This window comes from Oreochromis niloticus, linkage group LG19 (genome assembly GCF_001858045.2).
Source record: "Oreochromis niloticus isolate F11D_XX linkage group LG19, O_niloticus_UMD_NMBU, whole genome shotgun sequence".
Classification (NCBI taxonomy): domain Eukaryota; kingdom Metazoa; phylum Chordata; class Actinopteri; order Cichliformes; family Cichlidae; genus Oreochromis; species Oreochromis niloticus.
Genome location: NC_031983.2, coordinates 19,038,093 through 19,060,585, shown reverse-complemented (window position 1 = coordinate 19,060,585; position 22,493 = coordinate 19,038,093). Strand labels below are relative to the sequence as shown.

General features: G+C 40.2%; 1 long non-coding RNA gene across 3 annotated transcripts in view; it reads left to right on the top strand.

The window, feature by feature from the left end:
* The first annotated feature begins 531 nt into the window (after positions 1-531).
* Positions 532-22,493, top strand: part of LOC102080533 (uncharacterized) — a 130,999-nt gene continuing 109,037 nt past the window's right edge. Inside the window, exon 1 of one of the 3 annotated variants that reach the window (XR_003215344.1) lies at positions 532-749. This is a non-coding gene — a long non-coding RNA (uncharacterized LOC102080533). Of the gene's footprint in view, positions 750-18,680; positions 18,777-22,493 lie in introns of those variants that run through there. The other 2 variants (XR_270139.3, XR_003215340.1) reach the window with 2 other exon arrangements.

Genomic DNA, 22,493 nt, shown 5'->3' with positions numbered 1-22,493 from the left:
CAGGTGTAAGTCTTTGTTTGAACGTTTGAATTCTTAACATCGAGCTAATTGCTGCTTATGCAAAATCACAGAGCAGGCCATCAAACGTGCTTTACAAAAATGCTCATATCCTCAAGGGATGAGCAACTTTCCCTGTGATTGAGTAACTGGAGTGAGAACTTCAAGGTCACTCCATGTTCTAGTGCTTTCCTTCAGGAATATTTTCACAGGGTCACATCTGAAACTGTAGCAGACACAATCACATTCTTTCGCTTGATCCACAGAGACACAGTGTAATTTATTCTGACCTCTGTACTTTCTTGTCAACATCCTCAGCATCAATAACTCTTTCCCATAGCTTCATGGTATCATCAACTTTATCCCTCTGTAGTTATTGCAGCTCTGCACATCATCTCACTCTTAAAAACTCTGTACCAGTACACTATTTCTCCATTTCTCAAACATTATCTCACTTTCTAAGATTGTTTTTAAACAGTCTGGTTAAAAAGCCCACTGCCCCCTCTCCCAGAAATCTCCACATCTCCACAGGCATGTCATCTGAGCCAACCACCTTTCCATTTTTCATCCTCTTCATAGCTTCCCTACTTCCTCCTTACTAATCCTCTGCACTTCCTGATTCACTATCTGCTATCCCTCCTCCTCTCTCTGTCATTTTCTTTATTTTTATGTAGTTTTAATCCTGCAAAAATATTTTCCATTCAGGGAATGAGTAAAGTTTTTCAGGAGACTTCAAAATCTGCAGAATAAGGGTGAGTACTCTGTGGAGAACTTTCTTGGTTTTGTTTCAAATATTGTATCATCTGTAGCCTATACCTGCTGTAGAGAGACGGCAAAGGGATGCTTTAATAAGACTATTGGCTTGTTAGCGGAATGCTAACTTGCATGCTAACGTGTCCAAACACCAACTATATGCAAATTAGCAACAAAGAAACACGTAAGACTCAGACCGGTATTCGTCATGGTTTCCTTCATTTTTAAAGGTTGTTATGATTAAACAGGTGAGGTGATGAAATGTTTTCCAAAAACAAACATTCAAATTAAAACGACTTTTCATGGCAAAGCACAAACCTGCAGTCTATAGTTAAGAGACCTTAAACACACATCAACTCCGTGGTACTCCAGGCTGTCCAAAGGGTTTTTGACGTTTTTCTTTGGCTTCTTTTCCCACTCATTTTCAGTCCAGTCGTTGTACTTGACCATTTTCAGAGGAATGCCTTTTGTTTGTTAAGCCACTTAACACTGACCTATGACTCATTTAAGCATAAAAACAGGACCATAAAGCAGTGTCGTGTCTACACCTAAGAACATAGCAACCAACTAGTACTAGTACTTGCAGCCTGTTGCAAAAACATATAATTTATTCACATTTCTCTAGTTGAATCGAGAAAAATGCCAACTTTGATTGTCCTACAAGACACCTGGAGAACTATTCCTGAACACTACTAAAAGAAATGACAATGCCTAAGAGAGTTCAGGCTGTGTGGAAGAATAAAGGTCACAAATCATACCAAATATTGACTTTCAAGCTGATTAGAAATCCACAAACCTTTTTGGTTTTACCTTGTATACTTTATACACCTTTATGTTTCCACAGCTTTCAGTGAATCACTTCACCTTTTTCCTTGTTTCAGGGCTACTAGTTGACATATTTCCATCTAAATCACAGTAGTGAACCATGTAACACAGAACCTTGTAGTCTTATAGCATTATTGTTTTTAATACTGCATTTTTAGCTCATTTTTAGAGTGTAAATTGCAGTGACCTAGATTATAAACTCCGTGTTTCTGAGTGCATGCCTCTATCACGATTATCAGGATCATGGTTAATTATGCAAGCAATCCTCAGAATTACTGTAAATCTTCACTGTTGCCTCTATAAAGTGTAAACCCCTGGCCTATAGGTGTTTATATTATAGCAGGTACTTCTCATGTGTTCACAGCAAGCTGCAGCTCACTTCTTTAACCACACGATGGCTCTTTTTCACCAACAAAGACAGACGAGTGGACAGGCAGCTTGAGGACACAGGTTGATCCTGAGTCATCAGTCTGCTGAAAGATTAGGTTGTCGAGTAGGCAGTTTTTATGGCTGTGCTTTCCAAGCAACGGAACAAAGATGGGTTTAAAATGTAACTTTTCATGATGCACACTCGTAGGATTTTATAGCAGTCGAGTTGCCCATCAAATATGAAGGTTTCACTCATCTTTGTTTTTAACCTGTAATTTATTTATGACAGGCTCTGACTTCAGCATTTTATGTAAGCATAATAAAACTGGAGTTTGTTTAGTTACATGATGGTGCGCTGACAGATTTGTGTTTGTAGAAGAGAAGTAGAGAAAAAATTTTCCATCTCCTCCCTCCTTGCTACCACACCTTGCACCAGCTACTGAGAATATAGGTCATTAACATGCCCTGTCAAATCAATTGGCTTCGAGTCCCAATTGGCCCCGGGGCCCTTCAGCAGAGCCATGCCTACCTACCTGTAAGAGGGTTTGTCTTCTTCACACGCCCGAATGCACTAATTGGCACAAAGCTGCTGTGGCCCTGCCTCAATTGGCACTGTCGGCAAGTGGCTTCATCACCCTTCTTCCAATCACTCTCTCGCACTCCAAATAAGGACATTCAGAACCTGTGAGTGTACTGCCTAAGGCGGGAATTTAAGACCTGTCTTGTGAGTGTGTTGTGTTGCTCGTGTGCGCGCGCCGCACTTTGTTAAGCTTAAGTTTCACCGGGCTTTTCTTGTGTGACTTCATTGTTCTCTGTGTCAGGTCTAGAGTTTGCTTAACAGGAAGTGGATTAAAGTCCAGGTATTAATGTAGAATATCCTCAACAGCTTGACCTCACTGAAACTACATTGCCGGAGAGAAATCAGAACTCTTAAGCAGGCTAGTAGTCTTTATAGGTGCAAATTATGAAGTCTGACTTAGCTCTATTTATTAGTTCTATTTTGTATGAATGTGAAAATAGGCTTAAAGTTTCTCCAACCTCCACTGAGGCCCTCCTCAAAGATTTGGCGAAAACTCTTCTTGGTTGATTTTTGTTTGCTTGTACCATGCCAGATTCTTACAGTGTTTATAGCTAAACAAGCTTTTAAAATACACTCACTGATTCTGGGCAAGCATCTTTTTTGGGGGCTGAAGGAGGAAAAGATCTCACTCCCAGTCCTCTCCTAAGAGAATACATTAGGGTACTAAGCTGAGTCTCTATGAGGTAGATTAACATTAGTAAATGAAATGATCAAGACAGAGTAAGTTTGCTTTGAGAACCTTCTTGCTGTCTTTTAACACATTTCTCGAAGCATAGCTGGCAGTCTAAAGTTAAATTTTTTTAAATTGCAATAATGAATTTGCTAAACTGACTATGTGTATATGCAGGGAAGGGACTGATGGCAGCTGAATGTCAGGTTGGCATTGGAAAGCACTGGGCTGAGTGACAGCGCTATGGTTCATTTAGTGAGCGTCATTAAGGGTGTTGGGGGTGGGGTCGGAGGCCGAGGTTTGGTTGGGAAGGCAGACTGACAAAACGGATCGTTCCATCAAATCAAGGCAAGGCCTTAACATTTGCATTTCCACTGAATCAGAGCCAGTGAAGAAAGAGCTCTCCATTGAAGGGAAACTTGTTTGACGTGTGAATGAGCGAATGCGTCAGGCTTTTGCTAAAGCACATTCATGCCTTCACAGCTTTGGACAGAGTTGAGGTCTTTTGCTCAGATCCTGCTGGAAATCGCAGACCCTTTTAGTCACTTTTTCCTCTCATGTAGGCTGCTTGGCAGTCAGGCCCTCCTGCAGTCAGGGTTGGACCAGCACAGGATGAAGAGCTACATGTTCATCACTTACTTTTCTTTTCCTTGACCTTACTGTACTCCTGTGTCTTCACGCTTTAATAGAGAGGCCAAATAAATCTGCTCACTTGAATGTTTGATTTTGCCATGGCATCCACATGGCATGATGACTGAAGTCTTGGGCTAGATGATGGAATTTGGAGGGCTACCATAGTTAAATATGAAGCTTCCATATGCAATATGGAAACTTCAATCCTTCGGTCCACATATTAAGGATACAAGTTAACACCAGTGACAAAGAGGAACTGGGAACATAAAGTTTTGTCAGCTAATCATATGTTTCTCTTTTCCATTTAATAAGCTAAAAAGTGGGCCACTGCTGTAGTTACATTTATGTATCAATTTAATTCAATTTTCAATGTTCAATTCAATTTTATTTTGTTATTTATGTAGTATTATCAAAAACTAGATGGATACTATTGACTTTGTTAAGCCTCTAGTGCCACCAGGTTGTCAAAATTATGTTACTTATATATATTTTGTGCTGATTCTAAGGTATACATGTAAAGAAATTTAAAAAAATTTCTTTAGTAGGCCTAAAAATTTGATAAACAGTAACAACACATGCCGTATTACACCATGCCATTGTTTATTTAGCAAAAACTAACCCAAAATGCTGAAGCTGTGTGTAAAAAGTGCACCTTGCTGTCAGACAGATGGCCTCACATGACCTTTGATATACAGAGGAGTTCATGTTCGACTGCCCAGGTCCTGCCTGCAAAACAAGCCCAAATAAGTACCGTCCACCACTGTGCTTGACACATGGTTTTGTGCTGATATGCTGTGTTTAGTTTTCACCAAATGTGGTGCTATGCATTATGTCCAAACATCTCCACTTTGGTCTCATCTATCAAAAGGACTTTGTTCCAGAAGTCCTGTGGTTTGTTCAGATGTTATTTTGCAAACCTAAACTGTGCTATCATAAGAGCAGTGTTTTTCCAGTTGTATGTCATGAATTTTAACATTTAACACGCTAACTAAAGCCTGTAGATTCTGATATGTAGCTCTTGGGGTTTTTTACATCATATGACCTTGTGGATGTCCATTCCTGGGAAGACTGACAGTTGTCTTGAATGTTTTCAAGTTGAACCGAATGATGGATTTCAATCACAACATCAAATTTCATTTCATTTTTCTTTCAAAAAAATTAATATATAGGCTATTATTTTAATAATATGCAGCTGAATTGTGCACACATGCACAGCCCCAAAGGCCTACTTTAATCCAGGAAAAACCCAGATTTAACATTTATTATGCAATCTGGTTTAGTAATGCATGGCATGCCAGGCTGCAGATTCTTCACTATAACTAAAAGGCACATCCAGTGATATACAGTTCTTTGGGGGAGCTTTGTAATAAATAGAAACAAATATACTTATTTATATTTTGGTCTAAAAAGTGCTCCAGTGTAGCTTTAATCACCTCGGAGATGTTCTGGATTACCTTTCCTCCTTCCCAGGTGTGCTGTGCTCCCTGAGGTCCCTTTTAAAACAGATGCACTCATTATTTATATCCCATCTTAAGGCATGTGAAATGAGACACTTTGAGAGCTGTGTCCCAGAGCCGTGTGATGACACATCCTGAATAAAAACTATCTGTATTTTGGATTGTCAGGATAACCAGCTTGCCTCTGAGCCTGCCAGTTAGTACCTGGCAAAGCTCCTGTTTAAAACCACAACAGGGGTTTGTGCATACTTGATGTTGACGGTTTGAACTTCCATCTGTAGCGCTCTAGAAACCTGCCGTTTTGTTAACGGTCACAGCTTATCTACTACGAGGCTTTGCATAACGAGATGGAACAGTGCTTTCCCACGCTGCTTTACATGTATTTATATCAGGGGTAATTGTTTGAAATGAAAGTGTGGAGGAGCTATCACGAGTCCCTGTAATGTAGTTAAAAGTGCAGAGTTAACCACCGAAGATAAGGTGTTATTACCAAACACTTAAGTGAGCTATTATTGAATTATTACAGTATGTGAAACTCTGATTCAGAGGTGGTAGGAGGGATACAAACAACATAAACAACCTCACGGCTACAAAGCCTTCTTGTGAACTCGCAGGCAATCCGATTTAAGCAATGTACTGTGTCAGTGTAAGCACGGGTGAAAAGTGCTTTCATAACCAGGCAACATTCAAGCACAACGGATCTAGGCCCGGGGTCAAAGGAGAAGCTGCCAAGATGAAGAAATGTTCCAACGCCCTGCTTATTTTTGCGCAAACTGTTTTCCATATTCAAACTCACATTGTTTGCACTATAAATAAGCAATTTATAACATCCTGCATTTTAGTATATCAGATAGTAAGCACATGTTTGCAACAAGTGGTGAAGGATTTTCTTTTCTTTTCCTTTACTTTTAGTTAGCTTCGAACACTTCCACTACTATATTATAGAGGTCAGAAATCACAGTTATTATTAACTCTGGTTACTTTTCATTTTGAAAGACCGATAATCTTAAGACACAATGGATTGTTAATGTTTAAACCATCGGTTTCCCGGTCCTTTGAGCTTATAATCCTTTACAAAAGAGATCGGATGTTGTTGAGTGTTGAGTGCTTTTCCTTGTAAACTTCTCAAATGCCTTCAGAAAAGAGATATCATTAATCATAATCCCACAACAAAGCAAGCACCAGAGAAAAATAACGTCAAATTTTTCTCATATGTCTTCAATTAATCATCTTGCATTAATCCCTGACTGTGCATGTTTGAAAAGGACTCAGGCCTTTTGTTTAAAAAGAGCATTTATTTGACTACTGAACCTAATTACAGTTTCAGTGTTGGTTGTTCCTTGATTTTTAATGTTTTTCTGCAGAATAGGGACTTTTGTAAGTAAGTCCAATTTTCTGTTAAAACTGCAGGAGCTTCTATAGTGTAGCGAAACATTGTTGCATTGTTTCAATTATATACTGTGAAAGATATTAAAACCACCCTACTTTAATTTTCCTGCTCTCCGTTTGTGTAGTTTCTCAATGTCCGGGGCAATTAACAGCAGCTCTGCTCTCCAGGTACGAAGCGGAGCATGAATTATGGTAATAGCTGCTGGCAAGAAGGAAAATGGGAGCAGTTATTAAAATGAATGCTGTTGCTTCGCATGTGGGCCGAGGATGTGGCTGTGTTTGGATGCACATTCAACATATATCCCCTCCTCTACTTCAGAAGCTTTGGTGTGTATGCTTCTTTATTTTTCGTGCGCTTACATGTGTCATCCCTGCTTAATCTCAAGTCTAGCTTTGTTTCCACTTGGCCTTTTCAAATCCAGCTTTTTGGGCACCGATCAGAGTGTCTTAGCTGTCCAACACAACCGATGCCAGTTTCCCCCAGTCCAGCAGGCCCAAGGGCCCCAGTCTGCGTTGTGTCCGCAAAGTTTCAAACAGACGCCACATTGTGCCGGAGCCCGGGTTCTTCCTTGCTCTCGACTTTGAAGTGGGAATCCTTGCACTTAGCACGTTCTACCATCATAGTTTGGTTTTGATGGCATCCAACTGGAGAGTCTGGCTCTGTTATGTTTGCTCCTTTTGAACTACACTACAGTTTTCCACCTACCAAACATGACCTTAGACACTCATTTGGCCACCTAAGATGGAGTAGAGATGGCTCGCTCTCACTATGCCAGTTAGCAGTGACATTTTTCATTTTCATCTCAACAAATAACTACAAAAATATGGTGACTAAAAAGGCTTTTTGTGTCATTTTTGCTTATGAGTCATGCACATGCTTTGTGTCGGTGTAACACGCAGCTTAAAGTGAAATATTTCAGGATGTACTGGATGAACTGCCACAGAATTTGGCAGTCCTATGAAAATGCGATCCCTTCCAGGAATTCTATCATATTAGATTTGTTTTTTAAGTTAGCTTATGTAGCTGATGTGTCCTATTAGTCTACTGTTCTCCTTGACTGTTTCCCCGCAGCTCAGATGAGTTTTAACAGTTACATAGGATTTAAAAAACAATGTTATAACCAAATACTCTTTAAGTTCCTCTATCACTGATGAATAATATATTTATTGTGAATCCTTCATCATGGGGAATGGGGAAGAAGCAAATTTGAATGTGGCATGGATGATGTTATCACACCGGCTGGTTTTAGTCTTTCAGAAACTGCTGATCTGCTGGGATAACTGCAAAGTGAGAGAAAAGCAACTGTAACCAATCTTCACAACTAAGATATGCAGTAAAACATCTCTGAATGCACAACAAGCCAAATCTTAAAGAAGGTGGGTTCCAGCAGCAGAAGACCACAGTGGATGCTACTCCTTTCGGCAAAGGCTGCAGTTTAGATGTGATCACCAAAATTGGGCAATTGAAGATTGGAAAAATGTCGCCTGGTTTGATGAGTTTGATTTCCACTGCAACATTCAGATGTTAGAGTTAGAGTTTGGCATAAACAGCATGAAAGCATGGATCCCTCATGCTTCAGGTTCAAGGTTCAGGCTACTGGCGGTGGACCCATCTTCTGATGCCTGCTTCCAGCAGGACAAGACGCCACATCACAAAGCTCAGATCACCTCAAACTACTTTCTTTAATATGACGATGAGTTCACTGTACTAAAACAGCCACGAGATTTCAGTTCAGTAGAGCAGCTTTGGGATGTGGTGGAACAGGTTACTGTGCACTTGCACAAACATCCCTTTATTTTATGAAAGACCAACAGCAGCACCGTGAACGTGCACACATACAGGTACAAGCAAAACTGCCACCTCGACATTACAACTTAACTGTATTTAACGGCAACACTATCTTCTCACCTGTCTGTTTACACTAATTACAGCTGGGGTGCAGATACGCGTATGTGGCCGTGCACATTATTTTCTTATTCAAACAATCTAAGATAAGAATCTAACAGTATTACTTGTCCCCCACAGAGGTGCTGCAGATGCTTTTTGTTGCATAAGTCTCTTGGGTCATACTCCTCTTGTCATGTTTTCCAACTGTGGAATGACTCGCCCGTAGAGGCAAGCGTTTGTGTTTTCCATGTGGCGCTTCCAAGCCGCTGGCAGGGGTTTTGGCAAAGTTTGACACAGGCCTCTTGAGGAATTCCAGGATACTATTAGGCTGAGTGACTGTGGCTATAACTGTGTGTATGTATGTGTGTGTTTGGGGCTCTGCTATGTTGGATCATTGCCGCCGTACCACTCGGCACCCACAACCTGATTTTCTTTTTGTCACCCAGGTGCAGAAACAACTAACTAGCTTTTGATATACTGTACAAATAGATTTGTTACTGCAGCTGTGGGTACATTATAGGCACAGCACGAGGGCAGCTACCTGCATTTAATAAAGTACTGCTCTTAAGTTTCATGTCGAGACACTTAAACTCTGCATGAAAATTTCACTTTTATGTTTTTTTTATGCTACTTTAGGTTTCCACTGCGCTACATTATAATGTAGTGGAAACGTCTGAGAAATGTCAAACCTTTTTTCTTTGAGCTACTTTTAAAAGGTGAAGCTGTGTTTTATAGAAATCACATTGAAATCACACTTGCCTTATAAAAATCTTAATAAGTTTGTATTTTCTTAAATTCAGATTTTACATGAAAATATAAAAATAATGGCTTTTGAAGCCTGATAAAAAAGAATCATCACAGAAAAAGAAAAAAATCTCTCTTAGATTTTTTCATGTGACCAACAGGAAGAGCATGAGTAAAGATCACAGGCTGTACGTAAAGAATAGATGTAGCCACTGTGACATCATCCACTGGTTTGTGGTCTGGTGTTTCATATGACAGTGGCAAAGCTTTCTGTTTTTTTAGCATGTGACCATATTTGGATGAGAAGAACTTTGCAGCTAGTGCTCTTTGTGATACTAAATATGGTAGCTGATTCTTATCTGACACTAGATCCTTAATTCTGCCTTTTTTTTGTCTGGTAAAAATAAAAGAATGATTTTAGTCTCTGTAACTATCTGTAGTCCTTTTAAAAGAATAACTCGCACCTTTAGACCTCATGAAGGCCTAAAGTTAGTGGGTCAACTCAGCTAGTTTAAGTCGCTGAACTGGATCACTCGACCTTATGTGCGGTGTTGGTCCTTTTTGGTAACGTTTTTAATGAAACATTTTACAAATAATATAACCTGCTGTGATTAACTGCACTAAAACCCATCCAAGACGTCTTTGTTCCAGGTTTCGTGAATGAAATTGTTTTTTTTTTAGCATTACTTAGCAGATATTTACATCACTAACCAAGCTTGTCTTTTACTGCCTTTGAAAATCTAATGCTACAGTGACTGTGTTCATCTTTTATGTACAGTCTATGATTAAAAAAACGAAAATGCACCGTTGCAAACGTTGTACATGAACGGCACAGTTACCTATGGAGACCAAAGCTGCTTTTATTCCAGTTTCTAAGTATATTTATTTCTGCTCTAAAGTTTTAACATGGCACTGATTGGGATATGTAGGAGTGAGCGCTGCAGCTCTGCTCTGTTTTCACTCAGTATTGAAACTATATATGAGCATGCCTTAGGCCCAAATACGGCTATTACTGTATGTCGTGTATATGAGCCACTGACATTGGAGCCGCTCTGCAGGAGGCTACAGTGCGGCCGCTGTTTATGCAGGTGTGCTGCAATATGACGTGTTATTATGAAATATGCTGGACGTTCATTGCCCTTGTTTGTTCAACCATTTACTGTGATCAGAAAAGCCCCCATTTGAGAGTAAAGGAAAACAGTGTGATTTCCGGCATGGGTCAATTTTGTGGTTTAGCCTCCAACCACTCCTGCACCACCAGAACCCCCCTGCACCCTCTCAAGTTGGGGAAGGGGAACGCAGAGGGGCACAGTCAGCGTTTATTTATGGAGCTGCTTTGATGTGCAGACTGACAGCTGATATTTCCAAGGTACAATGTTAAACTGTGGGCGACCCGCTGAACTCTGCGGAGAGCCACCTGTGAGCTATGATGCTTGGTTATTCATCCTCTCGCGGCCGTGGAGGTGTGGGGAGGAAGCTTGTACTGTACTGCTGGCATCAGGCCACAGTTGGGCTGTCAGAACAAATGTTCATCACAGGAGAAGACAACTTTATTTGACACAGTTTGCTGTAGCGCTGCAGGGCTTAATGTAATTCGCGCCCTATATGGTTTTAAACTCTGTTGTATAACTCTTTATGATAACTTCAATATTTACTTTATTAACTATTAATAGCTTGGCAGTATGCACTAGGATAGCAATTAATACAGTAAAAAAACACTTATATTTTTTCAGCTTAATTAGAATTAAAAACATTTATTAATTATTTTTATACCTCCTGTAAATGAGTAACAGGGGGTTAAAGTAGAGGGTGAAAAATGGTCGTACATGTTTACCCATCTACCAAAAAGGTCAAGCACCAAAAAAGTTTAATTTGGCAGCAACAAAAACACCATCTGGTCAGTTTACTCGTGTTGATTTTGGCGCAACTGCAGCTTGGTTTTTGTAGTCTTAATGTGGTCCTCAGCTCGCATGTTCCTCTCATGGGAGCTTCTCCTTCCTCTTGCATGCTCCTCGCTTGCCTCCCACCTCCCCCAATGCATTTTATGAAGCAGTTAAGTTATTTTACATCATGTCTACTCTCCCAAACAACTCTCCCCCTTTCTACAAATCTCTCTTGTCATTATGAAAATAGTCCTAAGCTGAAGCTTTGCACGCCAGCATCTGGCAATAGAATGGCCCCTCTGTGGGCCACGACTTGGGTACTGTATGGCTGCGAGTGTGTGCAGAAGTGTGATTTTGAAGGAACAGGAGAAGGTGGATGAGTGATTGCTCGCAGGTGACTGCTGTACAAAGTGCTCGATAGAAGCCATTTTCAGGGTGACAGGAGAAGTTTCCAGTGTCGGGTGTAATTATGACAAATGGCCGAGGTCACAGCTCAGATGTCCTTTTGAAAGCCTTCGTGCGGGAAGTATTCAGCATTAGGGAAGAAAAAAAAAACAGATGTTACACATGCCTTCCAGTCACATCTGTAGAGATCAGCATTTAAAAAGCTACATTTCTCTGTCATTTTATAAAGCTACTTTTACTTTGCTTCGCATCACAGACATTAAAAACAAATGTAAACAACACAGTTATTATACAGACACCTTAAGAAAACTGCAAAATAAAATTCAGAAGAATAAACAAGTGAATGGAAGCATAATGAAAAAGACAAAATCAAATTAAACACAATTTTTATTATGATTAAATTTTCAAAGAAGGCACAGTAGTTGACAAACTACACATTATTATAGTAAAAATGGAAATCCAGTCAAATCCATGTTCTTTGATTTCTCCAGTGCCTTCAACACTATTCTTCCCACGGTCCTGAAGGACAAGCTGGAGAACTCAGGAGTGGACCATCACCTCACAGCATGGATACTGGACTACCTCACCGACCGACCACAGTATGTGAGGACTCAGGGCTGTGTGTCGGACAGGGTCGTCTGCAGTACGGGGGCCCCACAGGGAACGGTTCTGGCTCCGTTCCTCTTCACCATCTACACTGCAGACTTCTCCCACAACTCCACCCAGTGCTTCCTGCAGAAGTTCTCTGATGACTCTGCAATAGTCGGCCTCATCACTGATGGGGACGACAAGGAGTACAGAGGACTGACTCAAGACTTTGTGGACTGGTGCCAGCTGAACTACCTCCAGATCAGCGCCAGTAAAACCAAGGAACTGGTGGTAGACTTCCGCAGGCACAAGCATCCTCCACTGCAACCACTGAACATCCAAGGTATGGACATTGAGACTGTTGTCAGCTACAGGTACCTTGGTGTTCATCTGAACAACAAACTGGACTGGACTCATAACTCAGACGCCCTCTACAGGAAAGGGCAGAGCAGGCTGTACCTGCTGCAGAGACTCAGGTCGTTTGGAGTGGAGGGCCCACTCCTGAAGACCTTCTATGACTCTGTGGTGGCCTCAGCCATCTTTTACGGTGTGGTCTGCTGGGGTGGCAGCATCTCTGCCGGGGACAGGAAGAGACTGAACAGGCTGATCCGAAGGGCCAGCTCTGTTCTAGGATGCCCTCTGGACCCAGTGGAGGTGGTGAGTGACAGGAGAATGGTGGCTAAGCTGTCATCACTGTTGGACAACATCTCCCACCCCATGCAGGAGACTGTGACAGCACTGAGCAGCTCCTTCAGTGGCAGGCTGCGGCACCCACGGTGTGGGACGGAGAGACTTCGCAGGTCTTTCCTCCCCACTGCTGTCAGACTCCACAACAAAGACTTCAACTGATCAAACACACACATGTGCAATAACACTAAGTGCAATACTCTTTTTCTGAAAAAGTTGTATTTTTTACTCAGTTGTATAAAGCATTTGCATTCTATTTTTATCCTATTGTATATTTTATTCTATTTATTCTACTGTATATAGTATAGTATTTTATTTTATTTTATTCTATTCTTTACAGTTGTGTACAGTATTCTTATTTCTATTCTATTCTATTCTTATTGTATTCTAATTTTGCTATATAACTTTTGCACTGTCCACTTCCTGCTGTGACAAAACAAATTTCCCACGTGTGGGACTAATAAAGGTTATCTTATCTTATCTTATCTTATCTTATCTTATCTTATCTTATCTTAAAAGGAAAGCTCAGCATGACTGAGTGGGCTTCGTGAGACATGCTTGTCACATAGTTAGCGGCAGAAAATCCCCTCCACTGACACTAATATCGTTCTGCTTAAGTCTCCTAAATTCATATGACAGCAGCCTAAACACAACTATAATAAACGATAGCAGCTGTTGTTCAGCTGCTTCTCGAATATATTTTTATTGTACGACAATTCTATAGCTATGTTAATGGACTTAATGCTCCTGTCAGTATGGTAAGATTTGTTCCACAGACAGGCTGATCCTGATCCAGGCTGTGTTAGCATAATATAAACAGTGAAGCTGGAGGATGAATGCTAACTTTTTTCCACTCGATAAAAGTTAACGGGAGGGTTCCCGATGGTTAGGGACAAATGCAGTTGCATGGCAGGATGCTGTAAATGGACCAAACTTCAGTCAGGAGAACAACTGCAATATAAGGTTAGTCATTAATATACTGCTGCATGGGCTGGGCTGTAGTTACATCATAAGGTTTTAAAAACTGAGCTTTAAAATGAACAGCGGTAATAAAAACTGAGAGAGGCCAACAGTGATCACTGACTGTTTTTAGGGGCTTGTTGAGATTACATAGAACAAGATACAAAGCATTAAAACATGTTAAAAACACAACAGCCTTATTAAACGCAGAGTCGTTTGGGCCCAGAAGCAGGATTCATCACGTCATCACTTAAAGACTGGAAAGAGGAGTATGGTAAAACTTCCCTTGGTGCCCTTGCCCTGTGTCCTCACCTAAAACAAAAGTGTTTCTGACATAGAAAAAAACACCCTGTAGAAGTCAAAATTTTGGGTTTTTACCTCAAAATATAAGACAAATATAAGAGAAAATAACAAAAAATTGAGAAAATTTCACTTACACTAACTACAACATGAAATTAACTTGTAATTTGTAGTTGTTTGTGACAAAAAAAAACAACAGGGTGAGAAAAAACAGGGTATGCTCGTTGACTAATGTTTCATCACAAGATATCAGCCAATGAGCACACAGAGTTCCAGTATAACAGTGAAAACTCACAAAGTGTGTAACTAGGACCCAAATGCAGACTCTGCAGGCAGAGTAAAGAAAAAGCACACCTTGGATGAGAAGCCAAAAATCAATGTTCATGAAAAAAAGAACATACATGCAAGAGTAATGCTGAGAAACACATCAGGAGGATGACCATTGAAGATACGACTGTTTGTACACATGAAGGTAATTTGGAGAAGCGGACACAGCAGAGTAACAAGATACAAGTGATAATAATCAAATACAATGAGATGATAGGGGAAGTAAAATTAAACACAAGACGCTAGAGACAAGTAACTAAGACTGAGTAATGAGAGGCCATACGCACATGCACACAGAAGCTCAACACTAAGGGAGACAAAGAGAACACATGCTAAAAACAAACTATAACTAAGCATTGGAATCCTAACAGGAAATGCTAAACTACAGGATAAACCTGAAGTACATTCACAACAACAAACTTACAGACCATGATAAAAAACCCCAAAAACAAGCACTTGGCACTGGCACCAAAACTGGCACTTCCTTAGCCTACTGGTGATGCAACTGTGGCTATATCCATCATTTATATACAGGTTATGTGAGCACCTTAGATGTGTAGATCTGCTGTGCAGCACATTAATACTTTGGTCCACAGCATGCATCTTTAGAGTAAGCCCCAACTTCACCACTGCTGTAATGACAGGATATTTAAAGATTTAATCCCTTTACCAAAGTTAAAAATATATTTCTTGTCAGATTCAACTTTTCCCCCCATATTTCCCTCTTTAATCCAAAGTTAGTATATATAGTTGTTAATATGGTGTCATTATAGTTATATATAGAGAGCATATAGCAGTCATGTCTGCTTATCATTAAGTATTACCTAAAATTGGGCACTTCTGGCTTTATAAAAGTGATGTTTACTCTCAAATACAGAGTGATATCTCTTCATCTCGGCTATTTAAAGGGCCAGGTCCTCTAAAATTTTAGTGCCGACTATAAAGTTGTAAAGCTGCCAGGCTTCTAGTGACACAAAAACCTCTCATGAAGTTCATTCCTCTCCACAACCCATATTAATATTTTTTTTTAAACGTCATGCTGCATTTTCCAAGTTTTCATTTGAACATAAGGAGTGTAGATAAGTAGCCAACTAATGGAAATAACATGACGTTGTGGCTTGGCTTTCCTCCTGTTCAGGTTTATGAGTCACCAGCCTGCACTGATACACACAAGATGCAGAAGATGGCTGTGGCATAGGTGCTGGCTCTTCCTTTGTCTTCTCTTGTTCCATTGCAAAGGAGTGCATTAGGTTTAAGGCTGATGTGGTCATAGGGCTATATGTTATTATATCATAATATATATTTTACGTATTAGGCATGCTTATTTTCTCATTCACTAACACGAAGTGTTCAGTTTGACATACGAATTAAAAGTTTTGGGAGAGTTACAGCCTTTGGCAGGTTAACTGAAATGCATCTCTAGTGCTCAGAACTTTAAAAGAAGAAAAAAGCTGTAATACTGCAAAAACCATTCAAATGTAGTTACCATTAACACTTATAGCACCATCAGAAAATAATGGATAAGTGTGGCATGTTTGGAAAAAGTCTCTCTAAAAAGATCATGCCAGCATGGTTTATGTTTGCAAAGATGCATCTTATGCAACCCCCCAAAAAACAAGAGACTTCTGAAACAGTGTACTTTGGACAGATAAGGCCAAAGTGGAAATGTTTAGCCATATTGCACAGCCCCATAATTAAAGAGAAAACCAAACACAGCATATCAGAAAAAATGCCTCCGACCAACTGTGAAGAACGATAAAAAGAAAAGGATTGAGGTGTTGCAATGTCCCAGTCAAAGTCCAGACCTCATTCTAACTGAAATGCTGTGGTGGAACCATAAGAGAGCTGTGCATAAACGAATGCCTACAAATCTCAATGAATTCAGCAGTGTTGTAAAGAAGAGTCGTCCAAAATTCCTCCACAATGATGTGAGAGACTGATGAAGTCATATAGAAAATGATTACTTCAAGTTATTGCTGCTAAAGGTGGTTCTTAAATCCTGGGGTGGAGTTTTTGTTTTACAGTCCTGTGAAAAAACTTTCTTTTTTACATGACTGTAAAGTACCACTAAATTTCCAAGCTCACAGGAGACAGAAATAACTGAGGCATGATCTGACCTGTTATTGAGCATGTGTCTTTTTCTTTCCTAGACTGATGCCAGTTCCTAATAGTCTTTAATTCTCATCCATCATCTTGGCATGCCCTTCCCTCCATCAAGCTCACTGGCTCAGATCCAGTGGCCAGACAGTAGACGGCCGTTGTGATGTAACAGTGGGAACTTTACCTGAGGCTCCCCTTTTGTTTCTACTGAGCTGTTTTTGACCTCTGTGAGTCAGCTTGCTTTACGCTAGTGATTGATATCACACAAGCACACACACACACACACCCAACCTTTCATTACCGCTCACAGGGATCTTTTAATGTTTGCTCAGGCTGTTCTGACTTGTCAATCAAGCGAGCAAAGAGGCACGCACACATACGCAGACACAGACTTTTCTAGTGAACTAGATGGAAAATAGGTTAGGAGAACTGGAATTACAGGTTTGGGGGTTTTCTGCAGTAGCAGTGTGCTGTGTGAATGGCCGTGGAAAGGCAGAGTGAGTAACCAGGTCTGTCTCATTGTTTGTGAGTTCATCACTGACCTCATTCCCTTAATTTCCCTGGAAAACAACATGGTCAGGATCACATGGAGCCAAGATTACCAGGTCTAGACAATGACTGGGAAACCAGCGGGGCTAAGTGGTAATGCTGATTGCAAGGAATCCTGTTGTCATGTCAGCCACAAATTTTGAGGAAGGAAATTCAGAGGAAAACAAACTCAAAGTGAAATATATGGCAGTGAGTAATATCCCATATTAATGTATTTTTTCCAGTCCTTCACCTTAGCCACAAAAGATGATGTGGTTGTGTTTCTTTTAGGTTTCTACCATAATATTTGATAATGTTTCCAAAACGAATCCAATGAAAACCATTTTTTCCCACCCCAAAACCAAAAGGGCGACGATTCTGTAGCGCCTTTTTTTTTGTTTGGGCAGAAGCCTTTTTATTATTTTCCCACTCTAATTTAGCACATTAGCATGCATGCTAATAAGCACTACACACAGAGTACAGCTCAGGCGATCAGTAATGAGCTTTGATTGTACCTCAAGCACATAACTCCCATAGCTCTGATGAGTATTTACAGTTTTATGGGAGCAACACATTGCCTGCAATGAATCCAGATTAACTCCATCTCAAAACTGTTTAAATATACATACTGCTCTTAAATATCATTCATTTGGAAAATTCATTTTTCATAAAGGATTTTATACAATAGTTAGGTCTCAAAGGAAAGCTGTGATCGGTCCCCTGCAGCTGTTTAAAGAAAGGCCAAAATGGCGCTGCAAAGGTCACAGGGTTGCAGGGTTAAGAGTTCACACTCTCCTGCACATAACCCTCTCCGCGAACCGTGTTCAGCACGTGTCACCGTGTGACCTTGACTGGGATTCTGGGTTGCTGGGAATGTGAGCATTCGAGCATTACTCCTCTGGGATGGCGTGAAGCAGATCTCTGACAGTGCGGCTGTGACCTTAGCAGGTCCGGAGTGCTCAGGGTGACAGACTTAGCCAGACTGGACTGCGGGTTACTTTCCACCGGGCGCCCGACTGCTTTGATGTCTGCTCATCGTACCTCGCCGACAGTTGGTGCTTTTCTGCGTCTTTGCCTGCTCAACATTATTCTGCCAGACCACCCAAATCTTAAAAAATGTCCTGGCAGGTTTAAATTTTCTGAGGAATGTGGTCCATCTGACCATCCCCCAGGCCATCTGGACCCCTCTTAACGTGGGAAACTCTTCCATGATTGCAGCATCCGTGTTAAGTGTGTGGCGTGCTCTGAGTGTGTGGCCTCGTCATTGGGGACAATTGAGAGCCTCTGTAAGTTAATTCCAAAGGCTCAATGTCATCTAAAGAAATTCACATGTGTTCGCTCGTGCAAAGTCAATAAATGATTCAGTGATCCATCGTGTGCGCTCTCATACATGCTCATTCTTTCATATTAGGCACACACATGAATACTTGTGACAAAGACTGGGTTAGTGCAGGCTGACGATAGATTAGATGGAGCAGATTAAAGGTACTTTCCTCTTTATAGTGCCTGTTCTTAATTTGGAGTACTTTAACCCCAGTTCACCGTTATGCTTTCAGGCCAAAGTCTTCTTCGCTTGTTTATTCAGACTAACGGCAGGTGATTGACGTTGATATGGGAAGCTTTTGATAGTGTTTATTGGAGTTTGTCGGAACAGATGTGAAATGCTAAAGGCTCTTAAAGATGCAGATAAAAGGTAAAGTGCATGTTTGTGGAGATAAGGTGAAAAATGAGGGAGGGAGGGAAGACGGTTGTCAGACACAATCAACCCGACTGGGTCTCGAGACTAAAGCTGCACCTGTCTGTGTCAGTGTGTGCAGGTGAGAGATCACTGGAGAGATGTGACATAACAGATTTTGTGAAGTTGACAGGCAGATTGTTGGAAAATTAAAACCTTTAGCTTTGGTTCTGGATAGATTCGACTTCTTGGCTTCACAAACTCAGTGCTGTTGCTTCTGTGTGGTCAAATGCGAAATTCCTGGTTTAAGAAAATAGTGAATGTAATAAAATACTTAAGTTTATTGGTGGTTGCGGTGCATTGTACCTTAAAAAGTGTACAGAGATATTTCGTACAGAAACCAAAGACCTTTGGGAGAAACAATTCATATTTGCAACCGCAAACTATCAGCTGTTCAGAAATTGATCTTGTCAGTGCTTCGACGGTTGAGCGCTGTCACAACAGCCAGAGGCGGTTTAACAATATATTAGCTTGCACTCGGTGAACTCGTCATTTTGTTGTCCATTAAAAATGATATACTGAAGCAACTTGAGGGCTTCTGCGAGTATTCTAGTCATAAATGCTCCTTTTAGAGCACATTTAAGGGCACCTTTCAAATATAAGCAAACTACAATATAAAAAATTTATATTTCTATCTGCTGTGCTAGACAACAATGTGTAATATACTTTTGCAGTGCTTTATTTACATATTTAGATATTATAATTCAAATTTTGGGGACATAAATGAGACGTTAGTGTCATAAAATTTAAACAATAGGATCCTTTCATAGGGTGTTGTAAGTGCTGGAATCAGGCCATTTTAGTCCCTAGCTATGTTGTTGCTGTCAGGCAGTGTGATGGTATAATATAATGTGTGGTTCAACTTAAAAATGGTTGTAGATGAGATGTTATTATCGTGAAATACAAATTATACAATGCTTTTATAAACTTTTATAGGTGTATAAATGCTAAAAATTGGTCATTTTAGCTCCATTGTTAGGTGGTTGCTGGGTAACATGATGACACAATAATATCTAATTTAGATAAGACAATTCAGGGGCCCAAGGTTTACCTCTGTGCCAGGTTTGGTTTCTTAACTCCCGATAACAGTGGAGGTGTTCATGGTCAAAGAAACAGAAAGACAGGTAGAGATTTTTTGTTTTCTAGTAGTGTTTTGTGTGTTCTCAGATACATGAGCAGATCCTCACATGTGGAAAGTAGGAACCAGTAAATAGTTGGGATTTTCCCCTTGTTAAGCATGTAGTTGGTTATCTTTGTCCCAATTCTAACTGATAATCACGTAGCAAAGACAGTTAAGTGTTAACTTTGCTCCACCTTAAGTTTTCAGCTATCACACCACACATCTTCCACTCACTCCCTTGTAGAAAGTTTAGATCTGTTTAATACCTATATTAAATAGTTTCTTTGAATATGCACAAGAATGTCTGTCCTTGTCTAACTCAAAAACAGATTGCTTCTATGATCGCAAGTCCACATGCCTTTACAAAAGATAAGCTGCACTGGGGATAAGGAAGTAAGATTTGTTTTGTTTGTAGAAAAAAGCTGAAACATCTCTGACTAATGTTTATTGTCCTCTAGAGGGAGGTCATGAATGTGTGACTCAGATGATAAAGTTGATAAAGGCAGAAGGAAAAGGAATCATAATCAGACTTTTACTTGGCCCTTAAGTCCTGTGTGGATTCAATAGCTGGAACTCAAAAGGCTGAGAAAAAACAGTCACTTCTACTTATAGATATATGGAAGACATTACCACTAAAGACTGTATCTGTTACTCCACATAGGAGGCTGGATTACATCTTTATAAAGATACTGTGCACTTTTGGAGCGAGGACTTTATCAGATCATGCAACGTTTACTCTAAAGTTAAAATTAAATTAAACGTCTTATGAAGGATGAATAACTCCACCTTGAATTTTTCAAAAAGATTTGAAAAATACATTCAAAGATTTTCTAAATGGATTTGGGAAATCAGGAAGATTCCCTTATGGGAAAGGAAAAAAGCTGTACAATACACTACAAATATTTAAATGTATGTACTCATGACCACTTTCATTTAATCAGCTGATCACATGGCAGCGTATTTAGGCATGTAGACCTGCTGAAGTTCAAAGTGGGTGCTAGAATAGAGAAGAAAGGTGATTTAAGTTACTTTTAATGCCAAACAGCCTGGTCTGAGTAGTTCAGTACCTGCACGTCTACTGGGATTTCCCTACACAACCATCTCTAGGGTTTACAGAGTATGGTCTGAAAAAGAGAAAATACCCAGTGACTAGCAGTTCTCTGTGAAAGGATGCCTTGTTGATGCAGGAAGTCAGAGAAAAATAGGCCAGACTGCTTTGTGCTGAAGGCAAAAGGGGGGTGATAGCTGGCAAAAATCAATTAAAATCTTCATGCACAAACTTTTATTTAAGGATGAAATACAAGGAATGGAAATATACAACAGAGAAAAGGAACCAGATTCCTGTGGATGATCAATGTGAAGGAGTTGCAACAAGAATTTCACTAGCTGGGCCCACGTCTTCATTTAGGTTTGACAGCGTTTTAGTAGGTGAAGGTGAATGCTTGGACATGACTTGAGCTGCGGTTTGGGGAAGGCCTTGAAGGTGACTGGCGATGGCTCCCGGGCCTGGCAGATCCCCGTGTACTAAATAGAAGTGAAGAAGTTAAAGAATTGAAAAGGGGAGGGAGGGTGGGGCACGTAAATGAGAATGAACAGCTTGCAGAACTGGGGGAACCTATATAGATGAGAACCGGAAGGAGCGTTTTTGGAGGCGTGGTCCCGCTCCTGAAATTCCGATACATAATCTCCAATAAAGGCAGTACTGGCACCAAGCTTATGTGAAATTTATAACAACACACAGGTTGTCACAAAAGACTTCAAAAGATTTTCTTCTTTATTCTTAGATCTTTGCTTGTTAATATTTAGCAGGTCTAACTGCTGTGCACAGCGATAGCAATTCTAGGAAGAACAATAAATCTGTGTATTTTCTAACCCACATTCAGTTTACGAGTGTGTGATGACATGAGTCATTGCCCAGAATACCCATGTAAAGTCTAGGAGTCTTTGTGATTGGTATTATAGTTATTATCGTGTTTTGTGGCTGTTCTTTTCACATCATGAAAATGTGCGTCTTGTCTTTCAAAGTATACGATTCACAGTCACAATGAGCAAAATTAGCAAATAATCAGAAATGTTCGTAAAAGGTCAGGAAATCATAGTACCAGCAACAGACCATCCTTTTTTTGTTTTTTGTGGCATCATCACTACTTGTTATCTGTCACCAGGTGATTATGTGACAGTGGGACATTTAAGACGTAAGCAGCTGCAGTAGCTTTTTGATTGGCCAATACTAGGTGACTTTGCATTTAGTTAAAGCTTTGCCAACTGGGAGTTTATACTTTTGCATAACAAAGTAATAAAATAAAACTTTTTATGGGGTAATGTTTTTTATCAATCTACCTGTTGTGCTGATGTGTGTCTAAATAGATTCTTATCGCTGGTGAACTCTGCTCAATATAGGAAAGGACTGATTTGTACAAGTAATAGAGGACTTTCTTCTTTTGGTTTCACCTACACCTCTTCTTTTCCCCTTGTATATCTTGTTACTGATAAGTAACCAGCTATGTCTACTCATGCAGGTGTATTGTGAGCATGTAGATTGGCCAACTGTAGCC